At 42.0% G+C, this 24,127-nt stretch overlaps 1 protein-coding gene across 3 annotated transcripts in view; it reads right to left on the bottom strand.

Annotated features, from left to right (window-relative positions):
- glra4a (glycine receptor, alpha 4a) overlaps positions 1-24,127 on the bottom strand; it is a 90,642-nt gene that overhangs the window by 39,389 nt on the left and 27,126 nt on the right. Inside the window, exon 1 of one of the 3 annotated variants that reach the window (XM_046296659.1) lies at positions 3,764-3,942. The exons of the other annotated variants lie outside the window; for them this stretch is intronic. The gene's annotated coding sequence lies outside the window, so the exon portion shown is untranslated. Of the gene's footprint in view, positions 1-3,763; positions 3,943-24,127 lie in introns of those variants that run through there. 3 annotated transcript variants of the gene reach the window in all.

Below are 24,127 nucleotides of genomic sequence, written 5' to 3'. Positions count from 1 at the left end.
GGTCTACACCTGTTGTATTTGGCGCATGTGACTAATCACATTTGATTTGAATAAGAATACTACTAGATTATCTCCTGTACTATTCTGTTTTCTCATCCACAGTGCATTCGATTGGACCTGATAATTTAATAATTGATTAAGCAAGTAGGCAAGATGTACGCATCTTGGTTCGTTAAGGTAACATGCTTACGGTTGCACACTGAGTGTGTGTTGCTCTTTACACACAACATTTACAGCAGATGTTTGCTGACTGTGGGTTGATGTCAATAACCTTTTTACTAACCTTGCCTTGTGCAAAGAAGGTGTGTTCAAATATAGTCAGTATAATCTCCCTGATCAGAGAACCAGGGGCTTCATGTTCTTGATCTAGTCAAGGCCATGAAATGCAGTGATTTGAGAGGAGTACGATTGGATTTTAGATGCGAGCTAACTGGATTGGTAATTGTGTTAGATAATGGAGTGTGTGTGTGTTACTCAGTGGTTGTGTGTGCGCAATGTGTGTGTGTCCCTTTCCCCCTTCCCACCACTGACAAGACACCTCTGTTTCAAATCCCATTGGGATTTCTCACCAGACTGAATCACACACACAATCCCATGGGAGGAGTCTACATACAGTATCTTACTGTAGATTCAGAACCTGCAGTGTGCTTCTTAAATGGAACCCTAGTGCAACACTTTTGTAAAAGTATTCCATTGTATAGGGAATAGGATGCCATTTGGGACACAAATCAGTCTGCTTGAGTGAGATAAAAAAATGTCTTCCACTTACCACTGAGCCAGCATGAATATGGATGGAGGTGTCAGCTCAGCAGTTGAACTTGTAATCACTTGAATATGGATGGAGGCGTCAGCTCGGCAGTTGAACTTGTAATCACTTGAATATGGATGGAGGTGTCAGCTCAGCAGTTGAACTTGTAATCACTTGAATATGGATGGAGGTGTTAGCTCAGCAGTTGAACTTGTAATCACTTGAATATAGATGGAAGTGTCAGCTCAGCAGTTGAACTTGTAATCACTTGAATATGGATGGAAGTGTCAGCTCAGCAGTTGAACTTGTAATCACTTGAATATGGATGGAGGTGTTAGCTCATCAGTCGAAATGGTAATCATTTGAAAATGGATGGAGATGTTCGCTCATCAGTCGAAATGGTAATCATTTGAAAATGGATGGAGATGTCAGCTCATCAGTCGAAATGGTAATCACTTGAATATGGATGGAGGTGTCAGCTCATCAGTCGAAATGGTAATCACTTGAATATGGATGGAGGTGTCAGCTCATCAGTCGAAATGGTAATCACTTGAATATGGATGGAGGTGTCAGCTCATCAGTCGAAATGGTAATCACTTGAATATGGATGGAGGTGTCAGCTCATCAGTCGAAATGGTAATCACTTGAATATGGATGGAGGTGTTAGCTCATCAGTCGAAATGGTAATCATTTGAAAATGGATGGAGATGTTCGCTCATCAGTCGAAATGGTAATCACTTGAATATGGATGGAGGTGTCAGCTCATCAGTCGAAATGGTAATCACTTGAATATGGATGGAGGTGTTAGCTCATCAGTCGAAATGGTAATCATTTGAAAATGGATGGAGATGTTAGCTCATCAGTCGAAATGGTAATCATTTGAAAATGGATGGAGATGTTCGCTCATCAGTCGAAATGGTAATCACTTGAATATGGATGGAAGTGTCAGCTCAGCAGTTGAACTTGTAATCATTTGAAAATGGATGGAGGTGTTAGCTCATCAGTCGAAATGGTAATCATTTGAAAATGGATGGAGATGTTCGCTCATCAGTCGAAATGGTAATCACTTGAATATGGATGGAGGTGTCAGCTCATCAGTCAAAATGGTAATCACTTGAATATGGATGGTGTCAGTTCAGCAGTCAAACTTGTAATCACTTGAATATGGATGGAGGTGTTAGCTCATCAGTCGAAATGGTAATCACTTGAATATGGATGGAGGTGTCAGCTCAGCAGTCGAAATGGTAATCACTTGAATATGGATGGAGGTGTCAGCTCAGCAGTCGAAATGGTAATCACTTGAATATGGATGGAGGTGTCAGCTCATCAGTCGAAATGGTAATCACTTGAATATGGATGGAGGTGTCAACTCAGCAGTCGAAATGGTAATCACTTGAATATGGATGGAGGTGTCAGCTCAGCAGTCGAAATGGTAATCAGTTGGTAGAGCATGGCGCTTGTAACGCCAGGGTAGTGGGTTCGATTCCCGGGACCACCCATACTTAGAATGTATGCACACATGACTGTAAGTCGCTTTGGATAAAAGCGTCTGCTAAAATGGCATATTACTTGAATATGGATGGAGGTGTCAGCTCAGCAGTCGAAATGGTAATCACTTGAATATGGATGGAGGTGTCAGCTCAGCAGTCGAAATGGTAATCACTTGAATATGGATGGTGTCAGCTCAGCAGTCGAAATGGTAATCACTTGAATATGGATGGAGGTGTCAGCTCATCAGTCAAAATGGTAATCACTTGAATATGGATGGAGGTGTCAGCTCATCAGTCAAAATGGTAATCACTTGAATATGGATGGAGGTGTTAGCTCATCAGTCGAAATGGTAATCACTTGAATATGGATGGAGGTGTCAACTCAGCAGTCGAAATGGTAATCACTTGAATATGGATGGAGGTGTCAGCTCAGCAGTCGAAATGGTAATCACTTGAATATGGATGGAGGTGTCAGCTCAGCATTTGAAATGGTAATCACTTGAATATGGATGGCGGTGTCAGTTCAATAATCTCACTCAGTGGCGGTCGGTGCCATTTAAGACGAGGGAGGATAAATGTTTTCATGAGCATGGCCTTATTTCTGTTACAGCATATTTGATGACTGTCATTCATATTACATTCACCCAGTTCCATGTAACATCGATATGTTTAGGCTACTTACTACACAATACTCAAATTTGACCTCGACCCATCATGAGGTTCCTACAACCTAGCCTATGAATGAACGTTTACAGGTAGAGAGAAATTTCAGTAACCAAGGTGGTAGACAGTGACACATTCAATACCGCCTTCCACAAACTTAGCTGCATCTAGCTGAAATATGTTGTACTCATTAGTCCAACAGTTGTAAACAAGTTTCTATTGGACAAATCCATTACATTTACATTACATTTAAGTCATTTAGCAGACGCTCTTATCCAGAGCGACTTACAGGTATGTTTATCCTCGTTTTCTTCCGTTTTCTTCAGTTTCAGAAAAGTTTTCAGGAATGAATACACCCCTGATCACACGCAAACACAGTTTACTTCTATAGCAGCCAGATCATTGAAGAATACCTTCTCGTATCTATGCACTCTCCTCCTCTCACCTTTTCTCTTCACTTGTGGACTTCAGTGAACAACAAATCAGCTGCCTGTGACCAGGCAAAAAAAACATTCCAAGCCAACCCATATCATAACCGCTAACTGCTACACACAGCCTACGTCATTGTCACCATATTAGCTACTACAGTAGAACTAATGCGTTAATAAACACGCTACAATCATGCAATAGAGTGTACAGTTAGCAAGCAGTTTAGAGGTTACACCAGTGGGCCCCGGTGGCAATAAAGTAATAACCTGAGCCTGTCAGAGATTGTGTGTGTGCTCGTGCCTGCATGCATGCATCCATGTTTGTTTGTGTATCTCGGCTGGGGTTTTCAATCATGCTTGTGAAAGACACAAGAGAAAGTAAGGCTTTTCCATATCAGCCATGCAGTTAATGATGCATTTGACTGTGTACAAACCCTGGGAGGAGGTTCCTCTTCTGAAACCTGACAGATGCACAGCACCAGATAAGATGGCATGTGAACCCTCTCCACTGTAATTACGAACAAAAGTCATGTTTTAGTCTCTGAGGCTATCAGAAATACATGTTTACACAAAAAATATTGAGCTGCTTTTTTCAGGAAAAGTCTTTACAAACAACAGCTATTCATTATTCAGAAGTCAGTTCTAAATGAGAAACAGCATCTTAGTGTTAGAGGCGTCACCACAGACCCTGGTTTGATTCCAGGCTGTATCACAACCTGCTGTGTTTGGGAGTCCCATAGGGCGGCGCACAATTGGCCCAGCGTCGTACGGGTTAGTGTTTGGCCGTCCTTGTAAATAAGAATTTGTTTTTACCTCACTTGCCTAATAAATAAAGGTTAAATAAAAAATAAAAAAATAGACTCATGCACTGAGTTGTAGACTGTCCAGGTGAAAGCTATGATTCCTTAATGGACACCCAGCCAACTTGACACAACTGTGGGAAGCATTGGAGTCAACATGGGCCAACTCTATATTAGGAAGGTGTTCTTAGTTTTCGTACACTCAGTGTGTGTCTGATTCACACAAAAGGGCCAAATTGAGCTCTACTTGACTTTCCTGGTTACACATACATCATAGCTACTGCAGGAAAGGACTACATTAAAGTTGTATATCCGAGCCAGTACGGTACGAGTTGGCACTATAGTGTGAATCGGCCAACTGAGTGGAAAGACTTTGGCTCCACTCCTGAACAGTATAATCCTCACTCACTAGCTGGTCTAACTCCAGCAGAGCTCTTGCCCACTCGTATGTTAGTCCAGAGGACGAGTCCTCTTTTGTGTGGAGTGCCTTCTGTTTGCAACCTGGCTGTTTGCAACCTGGCACCAACTCCAGTGTGTTGGACACACACAAACACTGCAGCATTGCCATGCCACAGTCCACTTGATTCCTCTGTTGCTCTGGGCATGATGCATGCTGAAAGAGATGTGGACACCCATTTCCATTTTAGCCATTTAAGGACAGAAAAGTGCAGTAAAGTACAGGGCAGTGACATATAACTAACCCCATTGTAAGTACGTACGTGCGTGGGTTTTCCTCATGACCTATTACAACTTGTGTTTGGCCAGGAGACTTTTAGAAGTCTGTATGTTGGGTATGACAGAGACAGCTTTCTTCCAGATTTCGCCACCAATAGTTATGTGCCCGACACTGCCGGATGAAAATGTGAAGAAAAACTACATCTTTAAGACAAATTCACTTTGTGTAGACAGACATCTCCAGAGATTGTTGCAGTAAAAAAAGTACTCACCACGTAGTGCCATCAGTTAATGTCTCCGACATGTTTATTCAGTGATCCAATGATATGCCCCCGTATTGAAAGGCGATTTACGGGGGCCAGACAGATTAATGGGAAGAGCCAGTGGTCAAGCATCAAGGTGAGAGCAAAAACAAGAGTTATGTCAGAAAGGGCAGCCTATATAGTGCACTACTTTTGACCAGAGCCCTATGGGACAACCTATAGGGCTCTTGTCAAAAGTAGTGCACTATATAGGGAATAGGATGCCATTTGGGACGTAACCAAGGATGAAAGTCAGGAGCTTAAATCGGTGTATGTTTGCCCGATAAACGAGATACAGCGCCAGTCATGTAACGATATGGAGGAGGCTGTGGGCCTGGCCATGCCTAATACAGTCAGGTATACCGGTACCACAGCACCGAGCAGGAGAGGAGACTGGGGAGGTTGGGCAGGGTTGCGTTCATTATGCACAGAAACAGAAGAAAACGGACTGAAACAGGGAGGGACCACCAGGACTTGTCCAATAATAAAACGCTCAGTTAACAACATTTTTTGTTGCGTGGCCTAATGAACGCAACCCTGCTCTGTGCACATACAGTATGGACACACGCTCAGTGTTCAAACCCATAAATACTGTGTTCCCATTACGATTTCATTTTGATAGATTGTGTCCCGTGTGTCGGCACTGGGTTAGTTAGTCTACTGAATATCACTGGGTTAGTTAGTCTACTGAATATCACTGGGTTAGTTAGTCTACTGAATATCACTGGGTTAGTTAGTCTACTGAATATCACTGGGTTAGTTAGTCTACTGAATATCACTGTGTTAGTTAGTCTACTGAATATCACTGGGTTAGTTAGTCTACTGAATATCACTGGGTTAGTTAGTCTACTGAATATCACTGGGTTAGTTAGTCTACTGAATATCACTGGGTTAGTTAGTCTACTGAATATCACTGGGTTAGTTAGTCTACTGAATATCACTGGGTTAGTTAGTCTACTGAATATCACTGGGTTAGTTAGTCTACTGAATATATTGCTACACGTCCTAATCACTTCTTTTAAAAAAGGAGTGAACTCCCACTCTTTTTGTATTTTTTACATTTATTGGACAAGGTTGTGCAATAGAGAAAAACAAAGAAGGACAGAGAGAGAAGTAGGTCGGATTCAAACCCATGCAGTGTAACAAAGATACTACACGTGACCCAGAGGCAGACCACCCCAGGCCTGAACCACCAATACTGTAACAACTTGGACTACAAATCCCAACCGTGCCTCACTTAAGGACAGCTAGCCAATCTCATTAATGGTGTGTAGTCGGGTGTCTGGGACTGGACCGGAGGCCACAGTATAGGGGCTTTTGACCACGGATAGACTCAGCTGTTTTATGCTTGAGAAAGCACCTCCATTTTCTCTGTAAAATATCTACGAAAACCTGTACTAATGCAGAACACAGGACAAGTATCAAAGCATAATGGAGAACGACACTGAACTAATCAATAAATGACAATTGTTATGGCAACAGATTATTGGAGGAGGCTTCCAAGGGTCTCGGCCAGTACAGTGGAGGATGCAGAACATCGATAAAGTTAGTTCACACTTCCTGTGTAGTAGCTTGCTTAAGTAGCGAGGTCAATGCACAAGTCAGCCTTTGCTACTCGGCGGTGGCACGGTTGTGGTTAGTGTTGCTGGATTTAATGTGCTCTTGCAGTAGCAGGCTGGATGGAGTCAAAGGGTTACGGAGATCTGCTCTGACACCAAGCCCTGCTAATTTATGCGGCGCTGCGAGGAATTAAACGTCTCACATGTGCACCGGCAACAGCTTGCTCTCATTTCATGCTCTTGGAGAGGAGCGGGGTCCGCCACGCGCTACCATTGTGTTGTTATCTGACGAGCACAGTTGTAATCCCCCCCCCCTTCTCAAGACTGCTTCGCCAGCCATGTGTGACATGGGCTTCAAAATGTTTTTGTTGTTGTTTTTTTTAATAAGAGAGAGGGAGATGGGTGAGTGGGGTAGAGGGGGTAAGCGAGAGAAGGACAGAAAGATGTGTTTTGTTATTTGGGGTCTTATCGAGGTGCTTGTTTAAAGTCTGTCTTATAAGAGTGACCTCAACACTAGCCTCTATTCTACCTCTTATAGCATCACCTATACAGACGAGCTACACAGTGAATTCCTGCTTTGCCTTTGCTGCCACTTTCTCTAAACTGCATTTTATAATGCAAATCACTTGCAATATATGGTCTTAAGGATCTTAGGCAGGCATTGTCATAGACCTACATAAAAGCAGACAGTACTAAGCAGTGCCAATAACCTAGATTTAAGTGTAGTTATGTGCGATCCAACCTCATTCATACAGCCCCGTTTAAAACCACTTGTCACAAAGTGCTTTACAGTAACCTGGCTCGGACCACATAAGAGGACGCAGCAGCACAGTGTCAAGGAAAAACTCCCTTGAAGGAAGAGATCTTGATAGGAACCAGGCCTTCTTTTCCTCCTCTGGCTGTACCAGGTAGAAGTCTGAAGTGCATAATATGCTCATCTAGTCAAGACAGGTGTTCATTTAGGCAGTGCAAGAAGGGCAGTCTCATCAATCATTTCCTGACCAACCTTTAACAGTTCTTCTGAATTCAGAATACTCTCGTCTATTTTGACAGACCAATGCAAGGTTAAACTGAAATGTTGACCTCATGACTTCTCATTTGGTCCAAATTCCTTTAGCTGTCAACTCCGTTCCACCTATTCGCTCCCACGCTGTTTCATCTTAGGTGAGGAAATCTCCTCGGAAGGATTCTACCTGCACTGACACAATTCCATGCTTTCAGACCTCGGCTAACCTACAGTATCCATCTTTCAAAATCAAATCGAATTCTGTAACCACACTATTACAAACCAGGCTCACACTTAGCATATGGAATTTTATTTTGGTTGTTTGCTAGAACTCATTACACCGTTGCCTAATAAATTACTACAATGTTATTGCACTTCACTTAATTGCACTAATTTGTAAGGGTTTGGTTTAGTTATATATAATGGAATCATTGCTTTACCTGCTGTTTCCATATACAACGAAGGACATTACATACCAGCTTCGATAGTAATTATGGAGTAATCACATGCATAAGCGTTACATAATGGAGGCCAAATTGGTAATCCATTGACGAGGTCGAGAGGTAAATCAGTCAGTCTCTCAAGCTATATGGTGTGGGCTTAATGATATGATGAAGGGTTTTGTAATGGGCCCACTACATGTCCCTAATTGCAGTGAACATAATGACTTGCAGCAATGGTCTCAGGAGCCATTGGCTGGAGTGCTACTCAGCCAATTAAAGGCTATTTTCATTATTGGGAGCAAGAGAGAACAGATTCCATGGATTCCCTCAGTTAGCCATAGACAATATACCAGTATAGGGTTTGGTATAGAGCAGGGCAGCCATACTCAAAAGGCTGACCGGATCCAGAATGGGGTCATTATGGTCTGCGGGTCCGACCCCCCCGACCAAAAAAAAACACACCCGGTCAAAAGTTGGGGTCACTTAGAAATGTCCATGTTTTTGAAAGAAAAGCACACTTTTTTGTCCATTAAAATAACATCAACTTGATCAGAAATACAGTGTAGACATAGTTAATGTTGTAAATGACTATTGTAGTTGGAAACGGCTGTTTTTTAATGGAATATCTACAAAGTCTTACAGAGTTTCTCTGTCCAGTGTCTGTGTTATTTTGCTCATCTTAATCTTTTCTTTTTTTGGCCAGTCTGATAGGGCTTTTTTTTTTTTTTTTTTTTCAACTCTGCCTAGAAGGCCAGCATCCCGGAGTCACCTCTTCACTGTTGATGTTGAGACTGGTTCAGTCTGCTTTCCAAAAATCTACATTTAAAGCTAAGTAAAGGTTACCTTGATTGACCAAGGCATCTTCTCAGCCAGTGTTAACATGCTATTTACAAGTAACACTTGAGAACTGTGCACCATTGGCATTTCTCCAATGGTAATATATGCACATTTTTGTGCACATGCATTCTTGAAAGGAGACTTAAAATACATTTTGTACACATTTAAGTATACTTTTTTTAAAGTATATTTTCTTGAGATATGAAATGATTGTTAACTTCTCAATTTTTGCAAATCTTCTAATAAAGTTGTTTGAATAAGCTACAGTCCATCTTCCGTTTGGTTAGAATTTCCACGACAAGTTACAAAGTGGGATTAACAGCTTTACACACCTGGATTGTGCAATATTAGCACTATTATTTCATAATTCTTCAAGCTCTGTCAAGATGTTGGGGATCATGGCTACACAGCAATTTTCAAAATCTTGCCATAGATTTTCAAGAATATTTATGTCAAAACTGTAACTTGGCCACTCAGGAAAATGTAACTTGGCCACTCAGGAAAATGTACGGGCTTCTTGGTAAGCAATTGTACATTTGGCCTTGTTTTGTAGGTTATTGTCCTGCTGAAAGGTGGACAGTGTCTTCCAGTGTCTGTTGTAAAGCAGGTTTTGCTCTAGGATTTTGCCTGTGCTTAGCTCCATCTAGTTTCTTTTCATCTGGAAAAACTCCACAGTATTTGCCAATATCATGCATACCCCAGCCACCACAATGCTTGAAAACAAGTCGCTTTGGATAAAAGCGTCTGCTAAATGGCATATTATTATTATTATTATTATTATTAAAACAAGCTTACAGTTACTCAGTGATGTATTGTATTGTATTTGCCCCAAACATAAGGCTTTGCATTTAGGTCAAAACATGTTTTTGCAGTTTTACTTTAGTGCATGTTATCAAATATTTTTATTCTGTGTATTTGTATTATTATTTTCACTCTGTCATATAAATCATTATTGTGGAGTCACTAAAATATATTGTTGATTCATCCTCAGTTCTCCCTTCACAGCAACGACTCTGTAGCGGTTTTAAAAATCACCAATGGCCTCATGGTAAAATCCCTGAGCAGTTTCATTTCTGTCCTGCAGCTCAGTTTAGAAGGACAACTGTATCTTCGATATTTTGGGTGGTTTAATACATAACCACAGCATATATATTAACTTGACCATGCTTGTAGAGATTTTCAAAGCCTGATTTGATATCGTCAATTCTTGAAAAACTCTATACTTTTTCTTCCACTGATAGTCGAGTATTGTGTGAGGATTGTTAACAAAAAAGGACTATTAAATCAATTGTAATCTCACTTTCTAACACAAATTGTATAAAAAAGTCAAGTGGAGTGAATACTTCCTTAAGGCGCTAAATATTTTGGGGGGAATTCAGTTGGGATTTGCCTCCTGGTGTCATATGAACCCACGTAAGACATTGAAAATGTGTAGAATTGCATTAAATTAGCTTTAAAACCGCTACATTTTCCCTTCGCTCCATGGCATAATGTGTAGAATGCAGGAAATTAGCTTTAAATGGAACATTTCCCTCTCTGCCAACAAGAGGGGTGTGAACAGTCTGGGGATGCATGTGTTACGAGGTGGGGTGGGGGGGGGCGTGGCTAAATACTCATACTTGCGTCCAAAACAGTAGGCCGTTTGAGTGTGCGTAAAGATGAAGTTTAGTAGTATGCGACATTTCAAAAATCATTTATATTTTAAATGCCCGGATGTCAGACATTTCCGCTTTGTCAACAGCTTATCAATTAGACATGGGGATGCCCTACCGAAATCAACGAAAAGCGGGAAACGACGCTTTTCGTTTAAATGCCAGGATACACACATTTTCATCTCTTCATCTAATTGAATTCGATGCACACTTTTACAGTGCATTGAAAGAGGAAAGCTGCAAGTGATAGGCCGTAGCTCTTGCCAAGTAGCCAACTAAACTAGACTGCTTAATTGGGAAGATGCCGAAGCTTCTGCGGTGGTTTTCAAATGTATGCTAAGTAGTTTGTTCTCCTTAATATAATCACGAGTATTGCATTGTAGGTCATCTTTGAAAAACAGAAGTATTTTTTGATTTACTAGATGAAGTGGATCTCTGTTTCCTCACTGAAGTGTTTCTTGTCTTTCCGCTTGGCCTTCGTCAGAGCTTATTTCTGAATGTGTCAGCACCAGGGACTCAGGAGGTGGCGGTGTTATTGATGTCATGTTAATCAGGACTTTTGATTTCAACATATGGATTGTTTTAGTTTTGTAGGCTCAGCTACCTATTTAAATGATACAATTTATGGATCAAGCCTGTGCAATAGCCTTTTGATTTGAATATGTGAAAGGTTTTGGTGTTTGCACTAGGCTATTTGATATACACTGTGCACAAAACATTAAGAACACTTTCCTAATATTGAGTTGCACCCCTTACCTTCGCCCTTGGAACAGCCTCAATTTGTTAGGACATGGACTCTATGAGGTGTCGAAAGCGTTCCATAGGGTTGCTGGCCCATGTTGACCACAGTTGTGTTAAGTTGGCTAGATGTCCTTTTGGTGGTGGACCATTCTTCATACACATAGGAAACTGTTGAGCATGAAAAACACAGCAGTGTTGCAGTTCTTGACACAAATCAGTGCGCCTGGCACCTACTACCATACCCCACTCAAATCCTTTGTCGTGCCGATTCACCCTCAATGGCGCACACACACACTCACTTAGAAGTTTCCATGATTTCCATGAAAACATACATGAAATTAGTTGCTAAATGAATAGGAAATAGTCAAGAAATAGACAAGGTTATAAATATAGATTTTTTTATTGAAATAATAAGTGTGTCCTTCAAACTTTGCTTTCGTCAAAGGATCCTCCATTTACAGCCTTGCAGACCTTTGGCATTCTAGTTGTCAATTTGTAGAGGTAATCAGAAGAGATTTCACCCCATGCTTCCTGAAGCACCTCCCACAAATTGGATTGGCACTTCTTACGTACCATACCGTTAAGCTGCTCCCACAACAGCTCAATAGGGTTGAGATCCGGTGACTGTGCTGGCCACTCCATTATAGACAGAATACCAGCTGACTGTTTCTTCCCTAAATAGTTCTTCAGTAGTTTGGAGCTGTGCTTTGGGTCATTGTCCTGATGTAGGAGGAAATTGGCTCCAATAAAGCGGTGTCCACAGGGTGTGGCACGCGTTGCAAAATGGAGTGATAGCCTTCCTTCTTCAAGATCCCTTTTACCCTGTACAAATCTCCCACTTTACCACCACCAAAGCACCCCCAGACCATCACACCATGCTTGACAGACGGCGTCAAGCACTCCTCCTGCATCTTTTCATTTTTTCTGCGTCTCACTAATGTTCTTCTTTGTGATCAGAACATCTTCAACTTAGATTCATCTGTCCATAACACGTTTTCTTTTCTTCTTATTGGCTAGTCTGAGATATGTATTTTTCTTTGCAACTGACTAGAAGGCCAGCATCCTGGAGTTGCCTCTTCACTGTTGATGTTGAGACTGGTGTGTTGCGGCTACTATTTAATGAAGCTGCCAGTTGAGGACTTGTGAGGCGTCTGTTTCTTACACTAGACTCACTAAATGTACTTGTCCTCTTGCTCAGTTGTGCACCGGGGCCTCCCACTCCTCTTTCTATTCTGGTTAGGGCCAGTTTGCGCTGTTCTGTTAAAAAGGGAGTAGTACACAGCGTTGGCAATTTCTTGTATGGAATAGCCTTCATTTCTCAGAACAAGAATAGACTGACGAATTTGAGAAGAAAGTTCTTTGCTTCTGGTCATTTTGAGCCTGTAATCGGACCCACAAAAGCTGATGCTCCAGACACTCAAAAGGCAGCCAGTTTTATTGCTTCTTTAATCAGTACAACAGTTTTCAGCTGTGCTAACATATTTGCAAAAGGGTTTTCTAATGATCAGTTAGCCTTTTAAAATGATAAAGTTGGATTAGCTAACACAACATGCCATTGGAACACAGGAGTGATGGTTGCTGATAAATGGGCCTCTGTACGCCTATGTAGATATTCCATAAAAATACAAATATGTTGTTTCCAGTTACAATAGTCATTTACAACATTAACAATGTTTACACTGTATTTCTGATCCATTTGATGTTATTTTAAATGGACAAAAAATGTTTTTGAAAGAAAAACACAAGGACATTTCTAAGTGACCTCAAACTTTTGAACGGTAGTGTACACAATCCATGTCTCAATTGTCTCAAGACTTAAAAATATATTTTTTAACCTGTCTCCTCCCCACACTGATTGAAGTGGATTGAACAACTGACATAAATAAGGGATGATAGACTGACCAGGTGAAAGCTGTCATGGAAAGAGCCGGTGTTCCTAATGTTTTGTGCACTCAGTGTATGCTGCAGTATTTGGTTTCAGTAAATAAATATGTTGAAATAGAACTAAATTATCTGTTTTGGTCTTAAGTCCTTTTTAAATAGGATAGATGGGCTATGATATAGGTCAAATGTGACGGTCTGCCTATAACCAGCCTGAGTAGGCCTATAATTCCATTCCTGCTCAGAGTAATTCATTTAAATGATAAAGCTACTATCAGACTGGTTAATGTGAAGCATGTTGAATTTGGAAAAATCCAACTGCACTCGGCCCTGCCCCACCTACTCAGCCAATCAGGAGCCACTACTGTGTTGCAGACGTAGCATACTGCATACCTTTTACTAAGCTTGCAACAATGAGTACATAGTATGCAGTACGCTAGTATTGGTATTCGGACACGGCCAGTATGGAATGGTATGTGTTTATATGAGACGGTTGTAATGACTCTTATGTTAGTACAAGGAGAGGCTGTGACTGTCTGTTGATATTGGGTTGTACTGATTGAAGTTTGTGTCATATGCAGGGTTTAGGAAACACTGCGAGCGGAACACCAGTCATCTTACATATGCACTTTAAAGTCTGCATCTCTCTCCGACCCAGACCAGCGGACGACTTTGCATACTGATGACTTCTAGCCGACTGCTGTCTAAGTCTGCGTCTGAAATGGCACCCTAGTCCCTTTACTGTGCACTACTTTGGACTAGAACCTAAAGTAGTGCGCTATAGGGAATAGATGCCATTTGGGATGCAGACTTAATGATTAGGGGGACTTGTCAGGAGGGAGAGATTAAAAGTAGACATGGGGCTCCCATCATCCGCATCAGTTACATTCCATGATGGGCGCTTTATTTAGTGGCTCTGGGTTTGGTGGCTGGTAGTGGAGAAATTACACTTTGTCAACTTTGCCACACAAGCCTGGGGACATAGCGGGTAAGGGTTACTGCAGGGTCAAAATTCAGTGTCCTTCCGCTCTCCGGGAAAAAGTTGGGTGAAAGAAATACTAATTTAGTGCATGTGAGGTGATATGCTTGACAAGGAGATATGACATAATTGGCCCCTTTCCCTGTGTTGCAAATTGAAAACGGAATACTCATTTTCACTTCACTGAGTCAGTCTGGGCCTGCTTCAACAGAGGGACACTTAGAATTGGCTAAGTTATAGCAGGTCAGATCAGTCTTCACAGTGACTGCAAAACACACCTCATTCCAGACACAGACTGTGGCCTTGTCTGAATACTCATACTAGTGTACTGCATACTATTTACTCATTGTTGCACACTAAAAAGTATACAGTATGCCATGGTTGCAACGCAGTAGCGGCTCTTGACTGGCTGAGTAGGTGGGGTCGGGCCGAGTGCAGATGTATTTTTCAAAATTCAACAGACATGCATCGCTTTAACCAGCCTGATAATAGCTCATTTACAAATGTGATTAATTTCTCTGAATAGAATAGGAGTGGAGTTATAGATGTACTCAGGCTGGTTAAAGCCTGAGTACATCAACCTTTACCATAGTAGCCCATCTATTCTATTTCAAAAAGACTCCATTTTCAATATGTTTACTAGTGAAACCAAAGTGCTGTAACATATATAAATAAAATCAAATAGCCTAGTACATACATCAAAACTTCTTAAATCTTCAAATCAAAAGCCCATTGCACAGAAAAACGTGGACAGTTGGGTGCATCACGAATTCAGAACTGCTGGTAGAACGATGGATAGGGCTGCCGTGCTTCAAGCTCTTAAGAAACTTCACAATATTTCATTTTTTGTGTTATTCTTACATTATTAGCCCAGGAAATTTTTGGTGTTATTACATACAGCCAGAAGAACTTTTGGATATCAGCGCGGCGGTAACTCACCAGCATTACGACCAGGAATACGACTTTGCAGAACCAGGTCCTTTGTTCGTACCCCCCAGGGCAATTGAACAGCTACCAGAGGCTGTTCCAAAACTCCGCCAGCGGAAAAGAGGTAGTCGGAGAGGATTATTAGTCCAACTCAGGAGGCGAGCACACCACCCACCGCTTCCGAGTATATTACTTGCTAATGTTCAGTCTGGATAATAAAGTTGACAGGGTCTCTCTTACAGAGAGACATCAGGGATTGTAACATACTCTGTTTCATGGAAACATGGCTCTCTCGGGATATACTGTCAGAGTCCGTTCAGCCAGATGGGTTTTCAGTTTATCGCAGGAATAAATATCTCTCCGGGAAGAAGAAGGGCGGGGGTGTAGGTTTCATGATTAACTACTCATGATGTGATTGTGATAACATTCAGAAACAAGTCCTTTTGTTCACCAAACCTAGAATACCTCAATCAAATGCCAACCGTATTACCTCCCAAGAGAATTATGTTCAGTTATAGTCACAGCCGTGTATATTCCCCCTCAAGCCAATACGACAACGGCCCTCAAAGAACTACACTGGACTTTATGCAAACTGGAAACCATATATACAGAGGCCGCATTTATTGTAGCTGGGGATTTTCACAAAGCAAATTTGAAAAGGTGTTCTATAGTACTCGCACTGCTAAAACAAACAACCACTGCTACTCCAACTTCCGGGATGCTTAAAAGGCCCTCCCCCGCCCTCTCGTCGGCAAATCTGATCACGACTCCATTTTGTTCCTCCCTTCCTATAGGCAGAAACTCAAACAGGAATTACCCATGCTAAGGACTATTCAACGCTGGTCTGACCAATTGGAATCCACGGTTCAGGATTGTTTTGATCATGTAGACTGGGATATGTAGCCTCCGAGAACAACATAAACAAATACACTGATATGGTGACTGAGTTTTATCAGGAAGTGTTTCGGAGATATTGCACCCACTGACTACTAAAACCTACCCTAACCAGAAACCGTGGACAGATGGCAGCATTTGCGCAAAGCTGAAAGCTCAAACCATCACATTTAAACATGTGACTGGGAATATGGACCAATACAAACAGTGTAGTTATACCCTCCATAAGGTAATCAAACCGGCAAAACGTCAGTATAGAGACAAAGTGGAGTCGCAATTCAACGGATCAGACACGAGACAACTACGGGCTACAAAGGGAAAACCAGCCACGTCGTGGACAGCGACATGTTGCTTCCAGACAAGCTAAACACCTTATTCGTCAGCTTTGAGGATAACACAATGCCACCAATGTGGCCCGCTACCATGGACTGTGGGCTCTCCTTATCCATGGCTGACGTGAGTAAGACATTTAAGTGTGTTAACCCTCGCAGGGCTGCCGGCCCAGACGGCATCCCTAGCCACTCCTCAGAGCATGCGCAGACTGGGCTGGAATGTTTACAGACATATTAAATCTCTCCCTATTCCAGTCTGTTGTGCCCACATGCTTCAAGATGTCCACCATTGTTCCTGTACCCAAGAAAGCAAAAGTAACTGAACTAAATCACTACTGCCCCATAGAGCTCACTTCTGTCATCATGAAGTGTTTTGAGAGGCTAGTTAAGGATCATTTCACCTTTACCTTACCTGACACCCTAGACCTACTTCAATTAGCTTACCGCCCCAATAGAGCCACAGACAATGCAATCACCATTGCACTGCACACTGCTCTATCCCATCTGGACATGAGGAATACTTATGTAAGAATGCTGTACATTGAATGCTGAGCTATAGTCAACACCATAGTACCCTCCAAGTTCATCATTAAGTTCGAGGCCCTGAGTCTGAACCCCGCCCTGTACAACTGGGTCCTTTACTTTGAGACGGCCACCCCCAGATGGTGAAGCTAGGAAACACCACCTCTACTTCACTGATCATCAACACATGGGCCCCACAAGGTTGGGTGCTCAGCTTCCTCCTGTACTCTCTGTTCACCCATGACTGCGTGGCTATGCATGCCTCCAATTCAAATCAATAATATTTCAATCATATTTATTTATAAAGCCCTTTTTACATCCGCTCGAATACAAAGTCACAAAGAAAAAACAGAAACAAAATCAGACAAAAAAACATGCAAACCTTATTCATTGCCCAAAGTCATGCCCCACACTATACACCATTTGTGTGTTGTTTTTTGGGTACTCTATAGCTTACTTGCTCCAGAGGATGGCATGTCATAGCACTGTTGTTTATGACAGCTGGTAGGAAGGTCCTCTGTTGAGACCAGTGTATCGGAAGACGTTGTCCAGGTAGGTTTCATGTTGTCTTCACCCATGAAATGGTCCACACAGTAGAAGACTGCTGGCAGGGCAGCTCATAAATGCCTAAAACATTGACCAGCAAACCAAATGGACTGAATAATATATTATAATATATAATAATACATATATATAATAATATATTACTTACTTATCTATTATGATTATTAATTAATTATTTGTATTCCTAACATGAACAACAACAAAAACATTCTCCACACAACTACATGGTGAAAGTTAATTTAGGCTAGGACACTGTACTTCAGATCCTTTGGGGGCACTTAAGACCAGTACTGTATCAGACTGGAGGTGACACAAAATGGCACCTGAGCAACTTCCTGTTCACCCTGTAACCATCCAGAAGGCGAGGTCAGTACAGGTGCATCAAAGCTGAGACCGAGAGACTGAAAAACAGCTTCCATTTCAAGACCATCAGACTGTTAAATAGCCATCACTAGCACATTAGAGGCTGCTGCCCTGTATACATAGACTTGAAATCACTGGCCACGTTAATAATTGGAACACTAGTCACACATTACTCATCTCATATGTATATACTGTATTCTATCCTAATGTATCTTAGTCTATGCCACTCTGACATTGCAAATATTTATATATCTTAATTCCATTCCTTTACTTTAGATTGTGTGTAGTTAGATATTACTGCACTGTTGGAACTAGAAACACAAGCATTTCGCTACACCCGCAATAACATCTGCTAAACATGTGTACTGTATGTGACAAATAAAATGTTATTTGGATAGCAACATAATAAACTAAAGCACTGATCATTGGGAACCAGATCAGAATGACTGATAAGGTTTGAAACATATATTAAATCATTCAATAGGTAGCCTACAAAACTAAAACTAAATCAGATCAAAAGGCCTTATTCACATGACATCATTAATGTCTAGGTGCAGACACATTCAGAAATCTAAAGAGGGTTTAGTATTTTGTTTAAAAGCTCTGACGAATGACAAGATAACAATAAACACTTCAGTGAGAAAATAGAAACCCACTTTGTGTAAAAAATCAAATGGAAAAAAAAAAAATCTCAAAAGATGTAGTCTACGATGCAATACTGGCGATCATTTTATGGATAACAAAAACTACTTAGCAGATAAATGTATATTTGAACACCACCGCAGAAGCATCTGCCATTTTCCCAATTAAATAGCCTAGTTTTGTGGTTGGTTACTTGAAGAGAACTATGGCCTCGCAGCCCACCTCTTCTAATGCACTGTGGAAAAGTGTGCATCAAATTCTATTAGATGAAGAGTTGAAATGAGTATAACATCCCCGAAATGTCACATACTATTAAAATTCTATTTTTGCTTACAGAGAATGCGTCATCACGTAGTTTCTCGCTAATATCAAATGAATCAGCTGTTGTCAAAGCCAAGAGGAGTATGACATCCGGGCATTTAAAGTGTCCCCGATTTTCTAAATGTCGCATACTATTAAAACATAACACTTTTTTCCTCACATAATTAGCTGCCTACTACTTAGGACGCAAGGGTATTTGGACACGGCCAGAGTGATATTCAGTGTGGATCCCAGGCTACTGTACCTCTCAGCCCGACATACTTTCGCCATTGTCCGTCACACCAATCCCTTATCATTCAGTTGTGTACAAAAGGTGGTTGTTCTGCACACTCCATCTCATGGTAGAGACATGTTTCAGGTCAAGCGAGGTGCCGGGTGAAATGGGCTGAGAACCATCGGTTTCTTCTCCCCCAGCCCAAGGTGTTAGCCTCTGTCACCAACACACTGGAGAGACCATCAGTAAATTGTAATCTCCAAATTTAGTAAATCAGGTAAGTCCCATTGAGATAGGAATCTGGCAAAGAGGAAGCTGCAATGCATGCTAGAATGTATGCCTTGGGTTTGTGTGCTCATTTCCTGTCTGCCGAAAGCCCGCCAGGCGACGAGACAAATATTGATAGTAGGGGAAATGTTGGTTTGCTCTGTACAAAATCAGTGTGGCTGGACCAAGGGCTACTGAGCTCATATAAGCTGGTGGTAAACAGCCTCAGACAACTATGTGCACAGAGGATGAATGGTAAAACGGTACGTCTATCCAAAGGAAAATGAGCATTTCTTTTCTGACTGAAATCAGAAGTGTATTCTGATGGTGTTGCTATTCCAAAGCTGCCAGGTAGTGCCCGGCTGCCTGGCCATGGATGAAATGCATTAACAATGCGTTATGCATTAGTTTAACTCAATGCATATTTTGATCCAAAAAAGACAGAAGGGATGCTTTCCAACGTCCCTATTGTCCGTCACGTATGATGAGGCCCGTAGACAAACATTGTCTCAATACAGTTGACAGAAGTGACATTTCGATGTGGCTGGGTCCATATTCAAAGCTTTTGGTGGTTCTCTAACAAGAATGATATGAAATGATTTGGCTCCTTTTTCAGTCACTCATTTGTATCCATTCTCTTTGAGTATTACTTGTCTTATTTGACTGGATCCTCATAGCGCATTCCTTCAAGGCAGAGATGACGGGCAGAGGAGAACAATCCCATCTAACTTCGCCCTCGTTTTCTACCATTAACCCACGTGTGCATCCCATCTCCAGCACATTGGAGATCTTAATGCTCCTCAGATTCTATGAATCTTATACCAACGTCTCAGTCTCAAAAAATCAGACAAATGTAAGAAAAATGTGTCTCCACGTACACTTTATTATTAAGACATTTCTCTTCATTTGTATGAACCACTTTACCCCAACATTCTTTGAACAACAGGACTGTGATTCATTCAAAATCAAGGCACTCTCCTTTGTTGACTAGCCCCGAGTCTTGCTCCGTTGATGCTTTCATACCAGAGAAAACAGCAGTCAGAATTTTATTAAAGCAGTAATAGCAAGTTCATGTCATTTCTGGAGAACTTTTTAAACTTTCTTTCAAAGTCTGTTGTATGCCCCGAATCCAAAGCTTCCCCAAAGGCAAGTTTGTTTTGATGCGTGTTGTGTGAATTTGAAAAGGAACAGTTCCTTGACACAAGTTGTCATGTTCCCTACTATCATTGTGGATGTCAAGTTTACGGACGACACTATAGTGGTAGGCTTGATTACCAACAACGACGAGACGGCCTACAGGGAGGGAGGTGAGGGCCCTCAGAGTGTGGTCTCAGGAAAATAACCTCACACTCAACGTCAACAAAACAAAGGAGATGATCGTGGACTTCAGGAAACAGCAGAAGGAGCAACCCCTATTCCACATCGACGGGACAGCAATGGAGAGGGTGGTAAGTTTTAAGTTCCTCGGCATACACATCACGGACAAACTGAAATGGTCCACCCACACAGACAGCGTGGTGAAGGCGCAGCAGCGCCTCTTCGACCTCAGGAGGCTGAAGAAATTTAGCTTGTCACCAAAAGCACTCACAATACAGATGCACAATCAAGAGCCTCCTGTCGGGCTGTATCACCCCCTGGTACGGCAACTGCTCCGCCCACAACCGTAAGGCTCTCCAGAGGGTAGGAAGGTCTGCACAATGCATCACCGGGGGCAAAACTACCTGCCCTCAAGGACAGCTACACCACCCAATGTCACAGGAAGGCCATAAAGATCATCAAGGACAACAACCACCCGAACCACTGCCTGTTCACCCCGTTAACATCCAGAAGGCGAGGTCAGTACAGGTGCATCAAAGCAGGGACCGAGAGACTGAAAAACCGCTTCTATCTCAAGGCCAGACGACTGTTAAACAACCACCACTAACATTGAGTGGCTGCTGCCAACATACTGACTCAACTCCAGCCACTTAAATAATGGGAATTGATGTCGAAATGTATCACTAGCCACTTTAAACAATGCCACTTTATATAATGTTTATATACCCTACATTACTCATCTCATATGTATATACTGTACTCTATACCATCTACTGCATCTTGCCTATGCCATTCTGTACCATCACTCATTCATAAATCTTTATGTACATATTCTTTATCCCTTTACACTTGTGTGTATACGGTAGTTGTTGTGGAATTGTTAGGTTAGATTACTCGTTGGTTGTTACTGCATTGTCGGAACTAGAAGCACAAGCATTTCGCTACACTCGCATTAACATCTGCTAACCATGTGTATGTGACAAATACAATTTGATGTCACTGATACGTAGAATAATAGATGCTATTTAGCAGATGCTTTTATCCAAAGCTACCAACAGTCATGTGTGCATACATTTTACATTTGGCCGGTCCTGACAATATGTCCAGACTATTTTACATGGTTGGTCTACAATCCTGACCAATCATCTCTGTCCCATGAGGGTTATTACTTGCCCATTGGTCCAATTCCAATATGATCAAGCTATCTTCCATCTTAAAACCTACCCAGTCCTCCTTGGCCCATTAAGGGAAGACAGGAAGGGCATAGAATAGGAGCAAATGATCTGAACTGGAACCAGGACTCCCCTCATAAACAAGATCACTGGGCTCTCTCAGATATCCCTTTGTGTGTTGTCTTATGCATTCCACCTAGGGCTGTTACAGTGACCGTATTACCGCCAGTCAAGAGCCATGACCACAGTCAAATTCCATGTAACTAGGCTTCTCCAAAACTGCGCTCTGATGTCTACCGACCCGTAGCACTCACATCTGTAGCCATGAAGTGCTTTGAAAGGCTGGTCATGGTTCATATCAACACCATCATCCCAGAAACCCTAGACCCACTCCAATTTGCATACCACCCCAACAGATGATGCAATCTCTATTGCACTCCACACTGCCCAAGTAACAACACATGCGCCACGCTGATCCTCAACACAGGAGCCCCTCAGGAATGAGTGCTCAGTCCCCTCCTGTGCTTCCTGTTCACTCATGAATGCACGGCCAAGCACGACTCCAACACCATCATCAAGTTTGACCAATGACACAACAGTGGTAGGCCTGATCACCGACGAGACAGCCTATAGCGAGGAGGTCAGAGACCTGGCCGTGTGGTGCCAGGACAACAACCTCTCCCTCAAAGTGATCAAGACAAAGGAGATGATTTTGGAATACAGGAAGAGGAGGACCGAGCACGCCCCATTCTCATCGACGGGGCTGTAGTGGAGCAGGTTGAGAGCTTCAAGTTACTTGGTGTCCACATCACCAACAAACTAACATGGTCCAAGCACACCAAGACAGTCGTGAAGAGGGCATGACAACACCTATTCCCCCTCAGGAGACTGAAAAGATTTGGCAAGGGGCCTCAGATCCTCAAAAGGTTTTACAGCTACACCATCGAGAGCATTCTGACTGGTTGCATCACTGCCGGGTATGGCAACTGCTAGGCCTCTGATCGCAAGGTACTACAAAGGGTAGTGCGTACGGTCCAGGACATCAATGGGGCAAAGCTTCTTGCCATCCAGGACCTCTATACCAGCCGGTGTCAGAGGAAGCCACCCTAGTCAAAGACTGTTCTCTCTGCTACCGCATGGCAAACGGTACCAGAGCGCCAAGTCTAGGTCCATGAGGCCCCAAGCAATAAGACTCCTGAACATTTAATCAAATGGCTACCCAGACTATTTGCATCCCCCCCTCTTTTACACTGCTGCTACTCTGTTTATTATCTATGCATAGTCACTTTAATAACTCTACCAACATGTAGATATTACCTTGACTAACCGGTGCCCCCTCCACATCGACTCTAAACGGTACCCCCTGTATATAGCCTCGCTATTGTTATTTTACTGCTGCTCTTTAACTTGTTAATTGATTTTTTTGTATTTTTCTTAAAACTGCATTGATGGTTAAGGGCATTTCACTATAAGGTCCTGTTGTATTCGGCGCAAGTGACAAATAACATTTGATTTGATCATTAGTAGCCTACCAAACTTGCTAAAGACCAGTCGCTAATGGCCAGTACTTAGCGCTCTATATCTATCCCTCTAATCACTCTGACATCAATGCTAAGGAAATCAAAAATCAAATCAAACACTTCATAAGAGCGGAATACTGCACACCGAGATCCAGCCTCATAGCTGGTTGATGCATAGAATGAAATAAGAGTTCCTAAAAGAGTTCCTATGTTGCACAACAATTCTATAGGCTATGCTATCGTGTGAGAAAACAGAATTTTGATGACTATTAAAAAGAGGATCCCATTAGCTTTCTATAGCTTAGGCCTACTATATCTATTTCGTAACTTTCCTAATATGAAGCACATCGCTTCGCTTTACAACAGGAGCAGCCTACCTGGCTGTCATGAAAATGAACTGCGGGAAAGTGTCCTTCATTAGCTATTCAATCGATTAATTACAATTCACTGATCCGTTCTAAGTCAATACTAAATTCACACATCTATTGTTTAGTATATGTAAAGGCAAGATTACATTGACAATAGTCTGATGGGTGAGAATAGTATCACTTGTGAATGATGCTCAGCGTGTGCAGTCTACTAAAGACATGTTTTGCCTACTTTTTCAAATCAGTCGCATGCATCATGCATTCTAGCACATAGGCCTATATGTTTTGAGAAAGTTTGTATCACAACTTAAGTGGCCAAATAACAAAGTACAGTACCCTATAGGCCTAGGACTCGTAGAACATGGGTGGAGAGCCCATAGTCTACAGAGCTTAGTGAAATGTGCTCTTATTAGCCCAGTCATACCGCAATCACGTTTGAAAACAGTTTTGACTGGCCACTTTAAAAAGACAATCCCAGTTCTCTTGTGCTGCTATATTTA

This window comes from Oncorhynchus gorbuscha, linkage group LG13 (assembly GCF_021184085.1).
Source record: "Oncorhynchus gorbuscha isolate QuinsamMale2020 ecotype Even-year linkage group LG13, OgorEven_v1.0, whole genome shotgun sequence".
Lineage (NCBI taxonomy): Eukaryota > Metazoa > Chordata > Actinopteri > Salmoniformes > Salmonidae > Oncorhynchus > Oncorhynchus gorbuscha.
The sequence above is the reverse complement of the archived record's forward strand: the minus strand, read 5'-3'. Positions and strand labels throughout refer to the sequence as shown.